General features: G+C 41.6%; 1 protein-coding gene and 1 long non-coding RNA gene across 8 annotated transcripts in view; one reads left to right on the top strand and one right to left on the bottom strand.

The window, feature by feature from the left end:
• The window catches only part of TRMT9B (tRNA methyltransferase 9B (putative)), a 51,187-nt gene extending 31,625 nt beyond the window's left edge, over positions 1 to 19,562 (bottom strand). For 3 of the 7 annotated variants that reach the window (XM_032468339.1, XM_032468343.1, XM_032468348.1), the window contains exon 1: positions 18,695 to 19,276. The gene's annotated coding sequence lies outside the window, so the exon portion shown is untranslated. Of the gene's footprint in view, positions 1 to 4,845; positions 5,041 to 18,694; positions 19,277 to 19,334 lie in introns of those variants that run through there. The other 4 variants (XM_032468345.1, XM_032468344.1, XM_032468341.1 and 1 more) reach the window with 3 other exon arrangements.
• LOC116659962 overlaps positions 1 to 19,752 on the top strand; it is a 168,014-nt gene that overhangs the window by 47,399 nt on the left and 100,863 nt on the right. Inside the window, exon 4 of the long non-coding RNA XR_004315308.1 lies at positions 6,137 to 6,278. This is a non-coding gene — a long non-coding RNA (uncharacterized LOC116659962). The remainder of the gene's footprint in view (positions 1 to 6,136; positions 6,279 to 19,752) is intronic.

The raw sequence follows: 19,752 nt of genomic DNA, 5'->3' as shown, positions 1-19,752 counted from the left end.
ACACACACACATTATTTAAAACCTGTTATTTACTGTCCCCATTATTGAATGGATAGTTTACCCCCACAGAAGTTGGGAGGTCATCATTTTGAACTGAAGAAGTCCTTCAAAATTAAAATTTTGCTTCATGAAAATTTACTCTACCTTTAAAATTTTTCTCATTTTACTACGGATTGATGAAACCACTGTCACAAACCAACAATGGAATAAAGACTGGGTTTTGGGGACCAGATTAGTACAGTGGTTTCCAAACCTACCAACCTCGCTGCCTTCACAGCTCTGTGCCCTGAAGTTCATCCTCCACACAGTCATCACAGGGGTGTCTTGCCACCTGTCTGGAGACTTAAAGAGAAAGTCCAAGTATCTTAGCGTGTCATAAAGCCCTCCATGACCTGACCGCAGCCAACCCTCCAGCATGGTGCCTTATTATGTCCCAGCCCCAACTCCATGCCCTCGGCCCCACAGTGCTCCTCAGCATAGCCAGTACTCAAACTGCTTGTTACAGCAAGATAAGAACTTTGCACAGAAGGTAAATCAGTGGTTGCTTCTTTCATTGAGAAACTCTTGCTGTGATCAGGGAAAAAGGAGTCAGCTTAGTGACTTAGCTGAATTACATTCAGGCCCAAGCTTCTCATCTAGTGTCACTGCTTTACCTTTGTGACTTGCGATTCTCTGAATGCTTATACGTTTGAGGTCTTCATGCTTTTTCCTCATCCCTTCCCTCTGCCTGGAATTAACCTTTCTTCCCTAGCCCACCTGACAGGCATAGTTATCTCTGAACGTTCAGCTTGGGTCACATTCTCTGCGGTGTCTTTCCTATCCCCAGCTTGGATTCGCTGCCTTGTGCTCCCTTGTCTTCCCTGTGTTACACAGAAACACATCAGTACTCGTGTTCTGGAGGCCTCTGTCTTGCTTACTTGGCTTGCCTCACATCCAGCTGCATTTTTTATTGGCGACAGCCTCTAGTGTGCGGCGCTGGTGAGAGGCAGGGAGGTTCTCCTGCCCCTGTCACCAGGTGGGAATGGGGTGTTAGTTTGTTGGGGCTGCCGTAACAAAGTACCACACACTTGGGGGCTTAAACAACAGAAATATATTTTCTCACAGTTCTGGAGGCTGGCAGTCCAAGCTCAAAGTGTCGGTGGGGTTGGTTCATTCTGCGGGCCATGAAAGCAGGACCTGTTCCAGGCCCCTCTCCTTGGCGGGTGGATGGCCGTCTTCTCCCTGTGTCTTTATATCCGCTTCCTTCAATGTGTCTATGTCCAGATTTCCTCTGAGAAGGACACCAGTCATATTGGATTAGGGCCCACCCTAGTGGACTCATGTTAACTTAGTTGTGTTTTGAAAGACTGAGTCTCCAGGTAACAGTCAAATTCTGAAGTACTGAGGGTTAGGACTTCAACACATGAATTTGGGGGGAACACAGCTCAGTCCAAAACAGATGGTATGGGGGGTTGAAGGGCAGCCCCTCCAAAAAAGGTGAGTCCTTATCATAACCTCTGGAACTTGTGAATGTGAACTTATTTGGAAAGAGCCTTTTGCAGATGTAATTTAAGTTACGGATCTTGAGATGATCATCCCCGTGACTTGGCTGTGGTCTGATGAGATTCGGTCTTTGTGTGGGAGAGGTGGGTGGAGTGGGAGTTAAGAACGTGGCTCTGAAGCCCTAATTCTCAAAGTCCAGTTTTAGCGCTGCCACTGTCTCGCCCCATCATGGAACAGGTTTGTTCCTAAAGTCTTGGATGGTTTTTTGACTTGAGCTTTTGCCCAACCTACACTGGTATCTAATTTAACTGATCAAAGATTTCGGGGCCTTGTATATATCTTTAGAGAATCACTTCGGAGAGAAAACAAACACAAAGAATGATTTACCTAGTGTCCTAGAGTGAAGCAGTGTTTGAACATGAAACGCACAGAACATTTCTGCTTCTCAACCCATTTTTGTGTGTGTGTACTGTGAAAATGTTTATTTTCATACTACCTAGAATTTTGTAACTTATGCTTCCCCTACCTCCAGAGTATTAACCATGGGTGTTTGTACAGGTGATGAACACTACCTAGTCCTAAAATGCCTTTGGATTATGATCTCATAATATAAAAATTGAAAGAGATACTGTAAAATGTAAACAAATCAATGAAGGTATCGTAAAGTCTGCCTTTTGCTGTTCTGATCTGGAGAAATGAGGCATTAGCCCTCAGCCATGCGCCTCCCACTGGGCCGACTGCTGGGCACACAGGCTCTGCCCATCTCCACCTGCTCGCATGTTGCAGAAGCCTAGTGCTCTCTCATCTCCTGCTGCACCTCGTTCCTACCTTCGGAGGGTGGATGGTATTCATTCGCATGAGCCATCCAACTCTTGCGTTAGTCTGGAAAGCCCTATGCTAAATAGACACGTACTAAACTCAGATTTTAGAGCAATTTTGATAAAATCCTGGGTCCTAACTGAACATTAGAAATAGCTGAAAATAATTGAAATTATTTTCAATAAATAATACCAAGGTATTATTTGTTTTAATCACTTTTAGGGAGATATTTCTAATACTACGTATTTTTATATCTTTCTACATAACATAGGGGCTAATTATGACAGAGTATTAGAGGGCAGCCATGCTCTCCGCGGCCTGACAGTGTCTGCATTTACACTAAATGGCACTAGGTTTTGAGGACATCTTGACCATTTCTCTACCCTGCTGTGTTGTGGGCAGTCAGTTTTCACTCTGTTTCCAGAAATCTCTTCCACTTTCCAATTTGCTGCTCTTAGTTGCCTTGGGGCTTAAAAGAGATGAGACCACTAAATCTGTTGGAAGCCCACCTGAAATACGAAGAAAAAGACATTTGGGTCATCAGAGGGGTCAGCTTTGAATGAACAAGTTTGGTGACATCTGTCCTGATGGCTCTCAAGTTTTGTTGGTTCTGGGTCATGATCTGGATGCTGGAAAAGGCTTGCTGGACCGGTGACCTCCTGCTAAGTCCTGGAGTACCAGTCCTCTGATTGACAGCCTTTGGGTTTTCAGCCTGAGCTCCTCCCTGGCCCCATCTTCTTGCTGTGTGTTCGCTTCAGCGCTGGTTCTGTTGCATTTGTGCTGAGCTCCTTCCTGACAGCTCAGATCGTGTCATTCCCTCCACTGTCTGCAGCAGCGCACACTTATAGAAACCAGCGCGGGGGCAGGGCTGGAACGTTTACATCACACACTGAGGCTTTCAATTCAGAGTAAGTGCCACGATTATTATGAAAGCTGCACAGAAAGGAGGAAATGCACCAGTTGGAAAAAAAAAAAAGTGGTCTAATCTGCAGGCAGCTTGCATTGTATTTTATAAGAATATGTTTGACATTTTAAGCTTCCCCGTGACAATAAATTGCACTTCTCCGAGGAGCAAGAGTTATTAAGTCTGTGCCTAGAATAAACCAGACTGTTTTTGAAAGTTTAATTTTTTTCAATTTTCGTGCTCCGTTTGATGACAGCGTTTATTTCTTCAGCAATAAGCCTATAATGATACACTGTCTATTATTTCTAATTTAAAACTATAAATACCATTTTTTAACCTTCAGAGTTTCATCATAATCTACTTAAAAAAACAAATTAAAAACAGTTCCAATCCTACCTTATACATTAAATAAGACATTAAATAAGATTTAACATAAAGTGCCGACTGCAAGGTGGAAATATTTTTGATGACGGCTATGTAACACCTAATGGAATCCAGGATGCCATGTTCAGGGAGGGACTCAATGTTTGTGTTGCCCCCGAAATTCACATGTGGAAGCTCTAACCCTCAGTGTGGCTGTATTTGGAGATCGGGCCTATAAGGAGGTAATTAAGGTTAATTGAATTCATCAAGGTAGGGCTCAGATCCGACAGGATTAATGTCCTTAGAAGAAATGCCAGACAGCTCTCTCTCTCTGCTGCCACACAGAAGAGAAAGGTCACATGAAGACACAGTGAGAAGGTGGCCGTCTGCAAGCCAGGAAGAAGGGGGCCCTCAGCAGAAACCAGAGTGGCTGAAACCTTGTGCTGGAACTTCCAGCCTCCGGAGCTCGTGAGAAAACAAATTTCTGTTGTTTAAGCCACCCAGTTTTTGGTTCTTTGTTCTGTCTGCCCGTGCTGACGAAGACCCCATCTCTTTTGTAATATGCACAATTATTTCACCAAGAAAGGCGATGATGATATGTTGTTGACTGTAAGATGTACCCAATTCCAGTGATGTTGAAATGTTAAATGTTAAAAAATGAAGATGACAGTGTTTTGATAAACAGTTTTTAAAAAACAACCAAAAAAGTACAATAATGACTAGAGTTTTGGGGTTTTTTTTTTTAAAGTTTTTTCCTTAGAAACGCCAATCAAAAGTCTACTTCCGTCGGCAGATCTTTGTTTCATGGTCTCCTCAATTGTTAGCAAGTGGGAAATTGCACAGCTTGTACATGAGAAAATGAGGGTCAAAAATGGGCAAATAGATATAAAACCAAAGCTTAAGCTTTTATTGTTTATATTGGGAATTTAACTCACTTTCCCCAGAAAGCTGAAGACATTGACGAAATAGTACCTTATCAGACTAACTCTGTTCCTGCTTCACTAAGAAAATGTACATTTCTTCAGTTTCCCTACTTCTGCCCCATGGTCTTGTGCACCCCTGTGTTTCGGATCATCAGACGTCTTTCCAAGGCTAGCACATCTCCTCCACTGAGCTCGTCTTTCCTCAGACATTGGCCTCTTCTCACATTGCACTGTTAGTCTCCCCCCAGGGCCTCCTCTCCTCAGCCCCCAGAGGTCCAGAGCTCCCTCTCCCTGGAGAAAAACTACGGTTGAATTCCACAGGAGGGTCATTCTACTGGCCCCTCTGGGACTGACCATTCGCACGTGGACCAGAATGGATTCTTCCTGAAGCCACTGGTCATCCAGCAAACAAGAAGCCTCAAACAGCTACCGTGCTGCCCAAGGGAAGGAGTCAGGATGCTGAGGGAGGCTTGGAAGGAAGTGGCTGTAGGCTCCACAGGCAGAGGGAACAGCTCCAGGTAGGGGTGGTTGGGCCAAGGAAACCATCAGCTGTATGGAATGACATTTAAGCTTTATGTCAGAGTAAGTGAAAACTCAGGCCACTGGTGTAATTTGTAAATACTTGAGAACCAACTAGTAAATAAAAGAAATTTATAGAATTAGTTTCTAAAGGACTAAGGACTGGAATCCACATGCACTGATGCTACAAGCCTGGAGGCCCACCATGCCATGCTGTAGTCTAGTTTAAATAAACAGATCCTGGAAAACAGGCTTTAACTAGGGTAGTCACAGCTTTAACTAAATTACTTGGTACACAAAGTATTCAATAACCTGGATAAATGCTTTAATGATTACTGTTAACCTGTAATAAAAATTGCCATGTCAAAATATAACCTAGTTTTCCTCCATGTTTTAAATTATTCAGTTATTCTTCAGACAGTTCCTGTTTTAATGGATGAATCATTATACACAGAGCACCGGGAATCATTCAAAACACAAAATTGTGTGGTTAAAAGTTTGTAACTTGACAATTGAGTCAACAGGGCATATCCTGCCTGCAGCACAGCCATCCAGGTTTAACTGCACAAATGGTGGGATTTCTAGTAGCTTCTGCCTTTCAAAACATTCACAACCATCCTAAAGTGATATGTTATACATGAAACCATGAATGTATACCGAAATACATCATCTTAATGAGCAGAAAAAGCTTCTGTACGCACATATTGCCAATGCCTTTCAAAGGGTCTGAATTCTAACACGTAGACTAGACAGATTATCAGTTAAAAGATCGTAAATTACTTTAAAACCATCTGGCTCTACATTCCATTTGCGGGTCTCTACGTGTATCGCATACATATGGGTGTACACGTGCATCTCTATAGCTTTTTTAAGGAAATGACAGATGGTCTGGCCCAATTTTTCCTGGTCATGTAGGAAATATAACATTCTTTGCTAGCAAAACCAGACGAGGTAGGTCTGCGTTTCTGCCAACTCAATGCAAAGCCTCAAGAGTTTCCTGCAGAGGAAAGCCAGCTTGGAGAGTCCAGTCAGTGTCTGCAGGAGGAAAAATTAATGATAGGAGGTTGGAGGGCCTTGATGACGAATGTCCTTACAGCTTCAAGACCAACATTTTCTCTGGTTTCAGGCCTGTTTGTCAGTGGATTGTGTGGGCTCTGACTGAAGACTTTAATCGATGTGGAACTGGATGGCAAGGAGGTAGTTTGCTCCCAAGTCTGAGTGCATCTTCCTCACCTGCTAAGAGCTTGGGTGAAGTTTCTGCACCTAAGGTAAGTGCAGCTTGTTAAATGTTTTAGCTGGGATTAGAATGACTGAACTGCTCTCATTTATTAATTTCCATGAATTAAGGGAGCCATATCCCTACCACCTGACATGCCATCACCTGGACCCCCAAAGCGAACGTTATCTACATTTTCTACTTTAGCACATGAAGTGCCTGTTAATTAAAAAAATATATTTAGGTAATTTTTAAATTAACATCTTGCACTGATGTGGAACATTGGTTACAAGTGGTGAAGTAATATTCATACATTATTATTAATAAGTGTCCCTAGTAATATAGTAGAGTGCACAGTTTGCATTCTATAGTTGCGTGGGGTTTGCCAAATGCAAAATGTCATGAATCTACAATTACCCACATATGCAGAATAGTTTCACTGCCCTAAAAATCCCCTGTGCCCTCTTCTTCATCTCCTCTTCCCCTCAAAACCCCCAAGCAACTACTGATCTTTTTACTGTCTCTGTAGTTTTGCCTTTCCAGATGTCATATAATTGGGATTTAGCCTTTTCAGACTGGTTTATTGACTTATCAATTCTGCATTTAAGCTTCCTCCATGCCTTTCTGTGGCTCCATAGGTATTTTCATCACAGAATAATATTCCACAGACAGTTTGTTTATGCATTCACCTACTGAAGGACATCTTGGTTATCTGCAAATTTGAGATGTTTGTGTTATAAATGTTTATCCAGGTACAGGTTTTCGTGTGGACTTGCTGTTAATTTTTCAGTCCTCACCGGTACAGGCGTAGTCTAACTGGAGGAGACTTGTGGACACTGTTCATTTTCAGCACCCATACGATGTTCCCTTAGGTTCCACTTTTCTCAATGCTCTGTAACACCTGTTGGGCTCTCAGCTATCACTTCTGATTGGCAGATAACCTCTGTAGATGTGTTTTCTGGAGCTCAGTTACTACTAAGTTATGAGATGATCAAGATTCCTTTGTTGATGCCATAGAAGGTTGATACCTGCTTGAGACTCAGAGGAAGAAATTCCCATCCAGCGAATGCAGCCATTCCTGATTTGTGCCAGGCATGTCAGCGTTACTTTCCAGGGCTAGAAATTCCCCATGGAAATAAAATTACCTAAAGTTTCAAATGAAGGGTCATATTGTAGTGCTTCTGTTTCCATAAAGGGATTATGTAGGTTGAGATCAGATGCACCAGTGGTCTTGACATTGCTGTCTGCTTCCATAGCCAAAGGAAGACTGTTCTTCCTGTATGTGGAAGATCCACGTTCCGCAGCAGCTCTTATCCTTTCATCTCAAACCAGCAGATGGTTGTTGGTTCCGCTGCCTGTTTCTGGGAAGTTCATGATCCCCTGTCCCCTGTGTTATGTTTTTGGTTACATGGACCAGTTCTGTTCAGTCTCATGCTATTGATCCATAGTTCTTTGTGTTGCTGGAGGCTGTTCACTTGAATCTTGCTGGAGGCACATCGCATTCCAGATGTCAGCCCTTTGCACTTAGAAACATCTGTGGTCAATGCATTACAGTAGTTGTGACAAAAAAGTTAGCTTCCTCTCTTGTGTGAGGATGGAATTTGAGACTCTGGGTGCTTTTTTCAGCAGGCAGCTTCTCTAGATTATCTGCACTTCCTCTTTCTGATGACTTTTGCAGAGGCATAGCTGGAGTCCAGCCTGACAGAGTATTATGTCGAAGAATTATGACCGGAGAGGAAATGGTGTTCTTTTTTTCCCTCCATTTTTAGCTTCTTCATTTAAAAATCAATATGGTGGGTTACCTACCCAAAAGAATTGAATGCAAGGGCTCATAGAGAGATTCGCACACCCATGTTCATAGCAGCATTATTAAGAGTTGCCAAAGGTAGAAGCAACTCAGGTGTCCATTTAGGAATGAATAGATGAACCGAATGTGTATCTACATACAGAAGAATAGTGTTCAGCCTTAAAAAGAAAGGAAACTCTGATACGTGCTACAACATGGTTGAACCTTAAGGACATTTTGCTACAAGAAATAAGCCAGTCACAAAAGGACAGATACTGTATGATTCTACTAAAATAAGGTACCTAGAATAGTCAAATCCAGAGACAGGAAGTAGAAATGGTGGTTGCCAGGAGCTGGGAGGAGAAGTGAATGGGGAGTTACTGTTTAATAGGTACAGTTCCAGCTTTGCAAGATGATAAACGTTCTGGAGATGAATGATGATGATGGGTTGCACAACAGTGTGCACGTACTTAATGCCACTGAGCTATACACTTAAAAATGGTTAAAATGGTAAGTTATGTATATTTCACCACAGTTTTAAAAAATCAGTATTGCAATTAATGCAATAATGCCACACAACTAGTGCCTTATTCTTGGGAGACCACAAGTCCTCGGTTGCTGGGACAGTCCCCACTTGTGCTTCTTTTTCCCAGGGCAACCATTAATGCAGGCAGACCTCAGAGATACTGCAGGTTTGGTTCCAGACCACCACAACAAAGCGAACACTGCAATAAAGTGAATCACATGAATTTTTTGGTTTCCCAGTTATATTTACACATACTGTAGTCTATTAAGTGTACAGTAATAGCATTATGTTTTAAAAATGTACATGCCTTAATTTAAAAATACCTGAATGCTAAAAAATGCAAACCATCACCTGAGCCTTCAGTGAGTCTTAATCTTTTTGCAACTGTAACATCAAAGATCATAGATCACAGATCACCATGGCAAACATAATAATAATATAAAAGTTTGAAATATTGTGAGAATTACCAAAATGTGACACAAAGGCACAAAGTGAACAAATGCTATGAGAAAAATTACATTGATAGACTTGCTCAATGCAGGGCTGCCATAAACCTTCAATTTGTAAAAAAAATTAAACAAAACACAGTATCAGCAGTAAAACAAGGTCTGCCTGTAGTGCCCCCTCACTCTCAAAAGTGTCCCAGATTGAACAATAAGTCGCATGATCACCCTGGATCTAGTTTGTAATTGCATAAATCACTGCATTCCCATCGTCATTGACAAATGTCTTAACATCTAGAATGTGCCTGCATTTTCTCGAATTACTCTGATTATAAATTATATGTCCTATAGAACATTATGGGTTCTGGTCTTTTTATTTTTTTAACTTAAAACAACAGCCATTTATTTGCTCACAGTTCTATTGGTTTGACCTTTGGCATAACATGGCTGTTTTCTGCTCAGAATATGACAGGACCGAAATCAAGATATCAGCCTGGCTGAGCTGTCATCTAGAGGTTCTGGGGTAAAATCTGCTTCCAAGCCAATTCTTGGAATTGAGTTCAATTTCCTGTGGTCATAGGACTGAAATCCCTGATCTAACTGTGGTCCCACTTTCCCTCCTGCCACCATGAGCATTTAAAAAAAATTACTGATTACTTTCTGAACATTGACTAAAGTAGCAAAAGCTGTCCTCTCTTCTTACAAACTCCTTATTTCTTTAAACACTAAAACCCTCTAACTTCTGTGTTTTTTTTAATTGAGGTAACACTGGCTTAGAACATTATATAAATTTCACGTGTACAGCACTATATTTTGACTTCTATATATGCTACAACGTGTTCACCACTAAAAATTTAGTTTCTATCTATCACTATGTAGTTGGTCCTTTTACCCATTTGGCACTCCCCACATCCCATAACCAATACTCTGTTCTCTGTGTCTGTGTTTTTATTCTTTTGGTTTGTTCGTTTATTTTGTGAACATAAAGTATTCCACATAGGAGTGAAGTTATACAGTATTTGTCTTTCTCTGTCTAACTTATTTTACTTACCATAATACCTGCAAGATACATTCATGTTGTAGCAAATGGCAAGATTTCATCTTTTTATGGCTGAATAATATTCCATTGTGTACATAAATCACATCTTTTTTATCCATTCATCCATCAGTGGGCACTTAGTTTGTTTACATATCTTGGCTATTGTAAATAATACTGCAGTGAACATGTGGGTGTATTTATCTTTTTGAATTAACATTTTTGTTTCTTCAGACAGATGCCCAGGAGTGGAATTGCTGGGTCATATGGTGGTTCTATTCTTAATTTTTTTAGGAAACTTCATAATGTTACCATAGTGGCTGCACCAATTTATATTCCCACCAGCAGTATATGAGGGCTCCCTTTTCTCCACATACTTTCCAATATTTGTTATTTCTTGTCTTTTTGATAACAGCCATTCTAAAGAGCGTGAGATGATATCTCATTCTGGCTTTGATTTGAATTTCACTAATAATTAGTGATGTTGGATATCTTTTCATGTGTCTATTGGCCATCTGTCTGTTTTCTCTGGAAAAATATGTATTCAGCTCCCTACCCATGTTTTAATTGGGTTGTTTGTTTTTTGGGTTTTTTTGATTTGTATAAGTCCTTTATATATTTTAGATATTAACCCCTTATTGGATATATGATTTGCAAATGTCTTCTCCCATTTGGTAGGTTGTCTTTTCATTTTGTTAATTGTTTCCTTTTGCAGTGAAGAGGCTTTTTAGTTTGATGTAGTCCCATTTGTTTAATTTTGTTTTTGTTTCTCTTCCTGATGAGACATATCCAGAAAGATACTGCTAAGACTAATGTCAAAGAGCATACTGCCTGTGTTTTCTTCCAGGAGTTTTATGGTTTCAGGTCTTACATTGAAGTCTTTAATCCATTTTGAGTTGATACTTGTGTAGTATATAAGATAATAATCTAGTTTGATTCTTTGGCATGTGGCTGTCCAATTTTCCCAAGAACGTTTATTGAAGAGATTATCCTTTCTCCGTTGTATGTTCTTTGCTCCTTTGCCATAAATTAATTGTCCATATATGTGTGGGTTTATTTCTGGTCTCTCAGTTCTGGTCCACTGATCTGTGTGTCTGTTTTTTTCTGCCAATGACATGCTGTTTTGATTACTATGGTTTTGTAGTATAATTTTAAACCAGGGAATGTGATACCTCTAGCTTTGTTCTTTTTTCTCAGGATTGGCTATTTGGGGTCTTTTGTGGCTCCATACAAATTTTAGGATTTTTTTGTTTTATTTCTGTGAAAAATATTGTTGGAATTTTGATAGGGATTGCACTTAATCTGTAAATTTGTTTTAGGTAATATGGACATTTTAACAATGTTAATTTTTCCACTCCATGAGAATGGAATATCTTTCAATTCCTTTGTGTCTCCTTCGAGTTTTTCCCAAAATGTCTTAATAGTTGTCAGTGTACAGGTCTTTCACTTTCTTGGTTAAAAATGTCTTATAGTTGTCAGTGTACAAATCTTTCACTTTCTTGGTTAAATTTCACTTTCCTAGGTAAGTTATTCTTGTGGTTGTGAATGTAAATGGGATTGTTTTTATAATTTCTCTTTCTGCTAATCTGTTGTTAGTGTACAGAAATGCAACAGATTTTTATATATTGACTTTATACCCTACAACTTTACTTCTAATAGTTTATTATGTCTGATAGTTTTTGTTGGGGTCAATAGGGTTTTCTACATATAAAAATCATGTTATCTGCAAATATTGACAGTTCTTCCTTTCCAATTTGGATACTTTTATTTCTTTTTTCTGCCTAATTGCTCTGGCTAGGACTTCCAGTACTACATAGAATAAGAGTGGTGAAAATGAGCATATTTGTCTCATTCCTCATCTTAGAAGAATAGCTTTCAGTTCTTCACTGCTGAGTATAATGTTAGCTGTGGATTTGTGATATAGAGCCTTTATTATTGTTGAGGTATATTCCTTCTATATGCATTTTATTGAAAGTTTTTATCATAAAGGGTGTTTAATCTTGTCAGATGCTTTTTATGCATGTACTGAGATATCATACGGTTTTTATCTATCATATTGTTAATGTCCTGTATCGTGTTGATTGGTTTGCCAGTGTTGAACCATCCTTGCATCCCTGAAATAAATCCCCCTTGATCATGATGTATGATCTTTGTAATGTATTACTGTAGTCTTTGGTATAACCATCTAACTTTTGACAAGCTCACTTACTTTGATTTCTGTGGGTTAAAGGGAGCAGATAAAAGACATGGTCCTAGATAGTTGCCATTTTTGTGTCTCTCTTGGCTACTGTTTTGTTACAAAAATATCAGGAGATATTCCTTGAAGTCAGAAATATGTTGGTGGTTCAATTAACTCCACCTTTCACCTCACCATGAGAAAATACACCTCTTTCTCTTTGAGAAAGGCACTTTGTCCATACTCATGATAAGAGTACCATATTACTGTAACCCTTGATTACTGTCTCCCCCAGAGCATCAGTCTCCCAAAGATAGAGCCATGTATCTTTAGCACCTCATACCAGTCCTGGTACAGAAAGGTTCTTAATATCCACTTATTAAGTCAGTGAATAAACAAATCACTCAACAATGTTCAAACACTAGTCTTGCTTTGTTCTCCTCAAATTTTGCCTTAAAAAATATGCAATAACCCCATGCTCTCTCTACTCACATCCCCACTTCAATCTGGCACATCAGCAATCTAACCAGAGAGTGAGTTCAGATTTAGATATTCTACTACTTTATAATACTCTAAGCAAATCAAAAGATCATTTTGATTTTCAATCCATAAAAGGAGTTGTATCCTACAACTTGATCTGTAAGCTCCATGGTGTTGAGGACAAGAACTCATCATACTTATAACCCAGAGGGGGGAAAAATCCAGGTTTTTCTCTTGAATGTTTACTCAAATATGAATAAAACAGATAAACTTGGGGAGGGGAGGAAAGCTGGCATTAGGTCATTTATGTGTTAGTATAACGTAGAAAGATTAATACTACTTACTTTTCCTTACAGTTAATCAGATTAAGATTAGATTCAAACAGTTCCCTCCTGGGAATACACTTTCAGTGGGGTTTAGTTGGGGGTTCAGTATGGAAGAGAGTGGATGTGTCTTGAAGCTGCATTTACAAAGAAAGAGTACTGTTTTTATTTTGATGCGTTTATTTTTGGTGGCTTTGGGCAGAGTGGTTAACTGTTAGTGTCAGCATTGAACGCAAAAGAATATATTCATATTATAGTGTGATTTACTCCAGGCAACATGTATAATTCTGCATTTAAATGATCTCATCACCTACCAGAGAAGATAACTGAATGAACTCTCACCTTCTGAGACAAGGAAACCAATTAAAAACTCTATATGTAACAGACTGACAAATTCACTAAGTAATTCCATCTGTCTCAGCTACTTTTATCTCATTTCCTAGCTCCAAATATCAGAGGGCACATATAAAATGACTTCATTCAGTAATCAAGACTAATACCTAGATGTGCTAATGTAATTTCTGAGTACAAAGACATGATAATGTCTTACTTAGCAACTGTAAAGATCCAATCATATTTCCTTTAATAGTTTGAAAAAAAAATCTGACAAGCGCCAAAGTATGAAAGAGGTGATTAGAGTGAATTCAAGCATACTCTTATTTTAATCCCCAATTGACATGACATTTCTATCCCTAATCCTTAAAAGAAAAAAAAAAAAAAAAAAAAGACCATTAAAGTTCCAGACCAAAGAAAGATTCAGCAGAAACACAGATGCACAAATAATTCATCTAATGAAAGAACCAGCCTGCCAGGAGCTATTATTTCTCTGATCAGACCCCAGTTCTTCCTTTACATTGCTATTCTTCAAGCAGATAGGCTATTTGGGACTTTGAAATGATTTAAAAATCATTTTTCCAATATTTTACTTTGATTCCTAAACCAAAACAAAGGAATATTATTTCACATTCAAATAGGACCACCATAGGCAGAGGTAGGTGCTTGGTAGTTTTTAGCTGTTTATTTGCTTGATGCTTTTTCCAGCAATTTCATCTGTAATGACTATAACAGCCATCTGTTTGACATGCAAATTGGTGAGCAACTGGTTCTTTTTTTGATTCTTACAATATATCATCTACCTGTTTTCAATGAAATATTCTAGCTAAGTCTCTGATGAAATACCTTTTTGATAAGCATTAGACATGGAGTGTCACTCAGCATTCACTGCAGTCTCCTTTAAGCGAGCCTTCCTCTATCTCTGAGGCTAGAAAGCCATTAACTACATTTCCCAGAGTCCCTTGCAGCTAGGATTCTGGGCACAGCTTGGGTACTGCCAGTGAGAGGAGCTGGATGAGAAGCGAGGTGGATGGTGTCTAAGGAAGATGTTTGCAAGCTTGTTTTTTGCTGTTGGTAACCATGTTCAGTTACTAGCTTCTTGTGTGGAGGGGCGCTCTGTAGCAGCTTCTCCAGTCCCTGGAGTGCTCTTGATGTCAGCAGCTCTGGTGGCCCTGACTCCCAGCCTCCAGACTTTGCCCATGATGAGGGCAACCCTGGGGGGCCGGTTCTCCCGTACTGTCTTGGGGTCATCTCTGGAGCTCAGCCTGCATCTTCTCCTCTCCCTTAAGTTGGAACCTTCTCACATTCTTTTTCATTACAGGTTATTACAAGTTATTGAGTGTAGTTCCCTGTGCTATGCAGTGGATCCTTATTGTTTATCTATTTTGTATATAGTAGTATATATCCACTAATCTCAAACTCCTAATTTGTCCCTCCCCTGCCCTTTCCCCTTTGGTAACCATAAGTTTGTTTTCTAAAAAAAATGTGAATTTCGTTTTCTCTTCATAGTTGTCTCCTTCATAAAAACTGTCAATGGCATGCATTACTTTTCAAACAAAATCCACACCACTTTTCTTAAAAAAAAAAGGTGGAACCTTCCCTTACAACCTTCCTGTGAGCATCCAATTCCCATGTTAAACCCCATTCCGCTCAGAGTAGCTAGGGTAGTTTCTATTATCTGCAATGTGACATTTTAAAAAAGAGAGAGAGAGAAGAGAAAGCTGAGTGCATTCATTGCACAAGACAGCAAGTCATGCCTGGGGAGAACCAGGAAAAGGAAACGGGTTGTGACCTACATGGTTACGCATTAAGGACCAGAAAGAAGTCCCAGGCTCCACTCTCCAGAACTACCCAAATCAGGACCAACACTCTTTAAGGCCTGAAGTTGAGGCCAAAGCATAATTATAAAGATTGAGAAATTATCATGGGGATCTTTGAAGAGAAAGAAAAAAAAAATGGCCAAGAGGGGCAAGAGGAAGGAAAAAGAGGGGAAGAGAGAAGAGAACAGGAAATAACAAATGGAATAAAACCACATGGATGATGACAAGGATCCCATGCCAGATTCCTCACATGACCTGGCCTGGACATTGGAGTGAACACAGCTCCCTGCACTGTCCTGCAGGGCTCATCGCAGCTTCGCAGAGCTGGGAGAGGGGTTCTCAAATACAGACTCAGAAAGCCTTTCCACACGGGAAATACAAGTGAAACTGCTTTTGAATCGATATATAGAGTCAAACTGGAGGAATATATATCTTATATTTTATTTCCAGCTAGCCTATAAATAGTCTCTCTTTATAGACAGTAGCTGGAAATACACAAACTATGTATTTTAAGCAAAAATCTGTTAGGTTTTAAAAAAGGAAATTAATTCAAATGGTTTTAAAGTCAGACAGTTAATAATGCAAAAAGCTGACAAACTAGTCAATTAGGGTAAATATGGGTTTAGGCTCCGAGCAGCTAAACAAAACAAAACAAAAAAGATTGGCACTATTCTTTTTATAATTCAATAGCGTAATCTATCAGAAAAAAAGCCTTAAGCTAGTATGTTTACACAAAACAATTAAGAGTTCTACAGAGATGTAACTCTTACCATCAAAGAAAAACAAACATGTCTCATGACCCGGGCCTACTGTCCCAGCCTCATTCACATACCACTGGCCCCTCGTCAAAGATACTTGTTCTCTCTACTGGCTCCCCGATCAGGGAACCCACGGCGTGTGCAGAGTCTCTGCAGGTGCTGTTCACTGGGCATTAAATGCTCTTCCTTCCTCCAAGACCTTCTTTCACAACCCCACTATCACTTCCTAAAGCAAGCATTGCTGACTCCCTCCCTCCACGGGTCAAATTCCCTGTCCCTGGTCAAATTCCCTGTCCCTGCCCATAACACTTCTCCCGCATAGCACTTAGCACAGTTGTAATTCCAGGGTTGCCTCTGTGTTATCAGCACACATGCTTCCAGGAGGGGTCAGGTCTGCTTTTCTTGCATCCGGAAGGCTTAGTAGCATGGTGCTTGCAGGGCCCTGGGGAGGCTGAACGATTGAAAAACTGCATGAATGTTATTGCTGCTTCAGCTCCAAAGTCCAAATACTCCATTTCTAAATATAGAGCTGTCCAGGGGAAAACTAGGGACTGCTATCATGTTATGAGGGAGATACTTCTAATGTCATTGACAGAAACTAGTTAATTAAAGGTTTAAATTTGATTTTAGAATTTCAGTGGATCATCTCTTTCCTCCCCCTGCTATCTCATCATTATCTCCACCATAGCCAACTTCTTTAACCTAGGTAAGCCAAACGGCCTGTCTAAGGGGAAGAAGATACAAGTTTGACAGTGTGAGCCTCTAGCTCCCCAAAACTCTGATTACTAAGAGTCTAGTGTGTCCTAGACTGTATACTGTAAGAGTAAACTAAGTGCACCAGGACGGGGAATGACACATTGACTCGAATATTCTACCATCAACCCCTCCACAGCCCCTGGGAGACGACATTTAAGTCAGCGTATTTCTCTTTCTTGTAAGACAGCTCACAATGTGCATTTTACCCCACTTACTCCATTTGTCCTGGCAACCACCTTAGGAAGTATAACTATTCCCATTTCATCGATGAGGAAGTGGCTCAGTACTGGGATTCACTCCAGGGGATGGAGCTCAGATTCCAAGTGAGAAGTTTCTCTGGATGAGACGTGAGTACCCAAAGTGAAAAGGGTCACTCTTTTTTGATACCTCTTAGCTAGAGGTCCCTGCTTTGTACTGTCTTGTGACATCAAGAGACAAGAACCACACAAAGTGTGGGACATTCAACTGATCATTAGCATCACCATACTGCCAGCTGGACCTGGGACCCAGCTATCCCAGAATCAGCCTCCATATTTAGTTCCTTTGGTCTGTCCTTAAATACATCCCCCTCTTATCATAATGTGTCTCAGATTTTGAAAACTAGTTCTCTAATGGTGCATATGAATTCTTTACAAGTGAAATACATACAGGTATTCACATATCCACCTATCAGAAATACTGTTAAGTATTAATATCTTCCTTATAGTCCTCTTACTCCCCAGTGAGAGTTGGTTTTAGGAGATGTACATACACAGGAGTTAAGATTTATTGGGAAAGCACCCCCCGCATCTGTTTTAAGGCAGGATAATCATGCAGACATAACATTTCCCATTTCCCATTCCCCTAGTAAGTAAACTTTTATTAAGACCTTTGAACTACCTTGGTGCTTTTGCTATATTAAGACATACACACAAAAGGACAAATTATTTCCAAAGAACATCATTACAGTAATTGAATCTTTCTAGAAATAGGGTTTCTTTTGATTTAAGAGAAGCGTCTTTAGAGAGCTCCCTTCTCAAATCTGACCAAATGCATTAATAAAGCAGTTCTCTGGAGCAGTTTCCTTAGTGAGGAGGTTGGTCCTTTCCAAGCTGTCAAGGTCCACTTTAAAAGAAGTTATGGGCAATCAGTGGCCATCAGGGAGTCGCTTTCGTTCTCTTCAAATGATCCTCCCCTCTGAGCTACTCTAAAGCATCCCTCACCATCCCTGGAGAGTCCTTTATACCACATTTTCTGTCAGGCATCAAGGACAGAAAAACCTACAATTCTCCCTTCCCAAACTTCAAAACAGATGAACCATTCTTTAGCCAGAAATGTCAAGGATTCTATATGCTAATGAGTTACATGAATAATAGTACTTTAGCTGCTGAAACGAGGGGTTAGAAGCCAACTGCCCCCTGTATTATTGCTAATAACCTTAACTTCAAAACGATACAGCTATATTCTAGCACTTCGCCCACAGGAAATGTTCAATGTACATTTAAATGCATACAGACTAACCGATATAAAAACTTTGTTCATAGATACTCACAACCTTACCCTTTTTCTACATAAAGCATGGCATTATAATATTGATCAGAAAGAACCCAGATAATACAAAAGGATACAGACAGGATGTATTAAACAAATCCTACCGTTCCGTCTTGATATTCCTTCTTAAACTGTGTTTTTGACACCAGCTTGGACTATCGCAATAAGTAATTTCAGATCAACTAAAAGATACTCTGACAAACTTTCTGGCTTCAAGTTATCTTAGTTCATCACCTCCTGCTAGTTAAAAAATAATTCCCAAGTGATAGCTTCTAAAGGGAAAGATACACGTGTTCTTCAGGAAAACACAAATTCATTTTCACGTTTAAACACTAAACATGTCCCCTGCAGCTCTGGGTTCTGATTTATCCTGTGTAATATCTGAAGCACACCCCGCAATCCCTTTCTGCACGCCAGGCTCGCCTGTTCGGATCACTTCTAAGTTTTCCAGGTAAACAGGTCACCCTCGGCGACTAGAACAGACGAAGAGCAGGCACTCACCCAGGAGGTCAGACCTGGGACGACGGCGCCCGAGAGCGCAGGAGGCGACCCGTCGCGCCCCCTCCTCCGGGTCCGCGGGGCGAGAGCAGGCACAGGGTCGGCGAAACTAGGGTGGAAGAGAGAGTTCCCGCCGCTCCCCTCCGCGGGCCATAGTCAACGCCACGGTCGCCGGCGCTGGCTGCAAGGTATGGGGGCGGGCAGCTCTATGGAACCGAATAGTTGCAAAGCAACCCCCCGAAGCCGGGGAGGAAAAGCTACCTTTGCATCAAAGCCGGGGGCTATACCGGGTGTAACTTCCACCCGGTGACCTACTTTAGAGTGTGAGAATGAAAGCGTTGGGGAAAAAAACAGACGGAGGGCGCGCAGAGGAGCGGGGCGCCAGGGATGCGCATGCCCGCGTGGGAGCGCGCCCGCGCGCCCTTGGTTCTTCCAAAAAGAAGTTGCAGCAAGGCCCCCGGAGGCCTCGGGGCCGCGGCCGGGCAGGCAGAGCCTAGGGGTAGCCCCTCCGCCAGCGCCTCCTCCCGCCGCGGCCGGAAAGCAAGCTTCCCGGAGCCTGGGGGCCTCCGGACGACAGCCCGCGGCCCCGGCAGCGCAGCTCCCCGCCCCCATCGTCGTCCCCGCCTCCCCAACCCGCCCTCACCTCTCAGGGCGGCGCTCGGGCCCCGGCAGTCCGGGGACGCGGGCCCGCGGCGCCTCGGGGCCAGGAGGGCGGCCAGCCTGGCAGGGGCGGCAGGCGCCGAGCGGAGCCCGGGGAGTGTCGCCTCCCTGCCTGGTCCCCTGGGAACGCCCCGCCCGAACGTGCCCGGGAAATGAGGCTCTGCTGCGCCCGCCCGGCCTGGGGATCGGGGTGACCTTGCTGCCTCCGCCCCGCGCTCTTCTGGTCGGTCCCTCCCGGCGTGGCCCGTCCTACGTGGAGAGGACGCCGAGGCGAGCACACCTGGAGCGCAGCAGTGCCGTACCTGGTTGACAACAGCGTGACGCTTTAGCGTGTCTTTTTTCATTTGATCTTGGCAACCACCTTCTGCCACAGAAAGTCCCCATTGGGCATATGGGGAAAC

The sequence above is a fragment of the Camelus ferus genome, chromosome 26 (assembly GCF_009834535.1).
Source record: "Camelus ferus isolate YT-003-E chromosome 26, BCGSAC_Cfer_1.0, whole genome shotgun sequence".
NCBI classification, from domain to species: domain Eukaryota; kingdom Metazoa; phylum Chordata; class Mammalia; order Artiodactyla; family Camelidae; genus Camelus; species Camelus ferus.
This window is presented reverse-complemented; position numbering and strand designations above follow the sequence as displayed.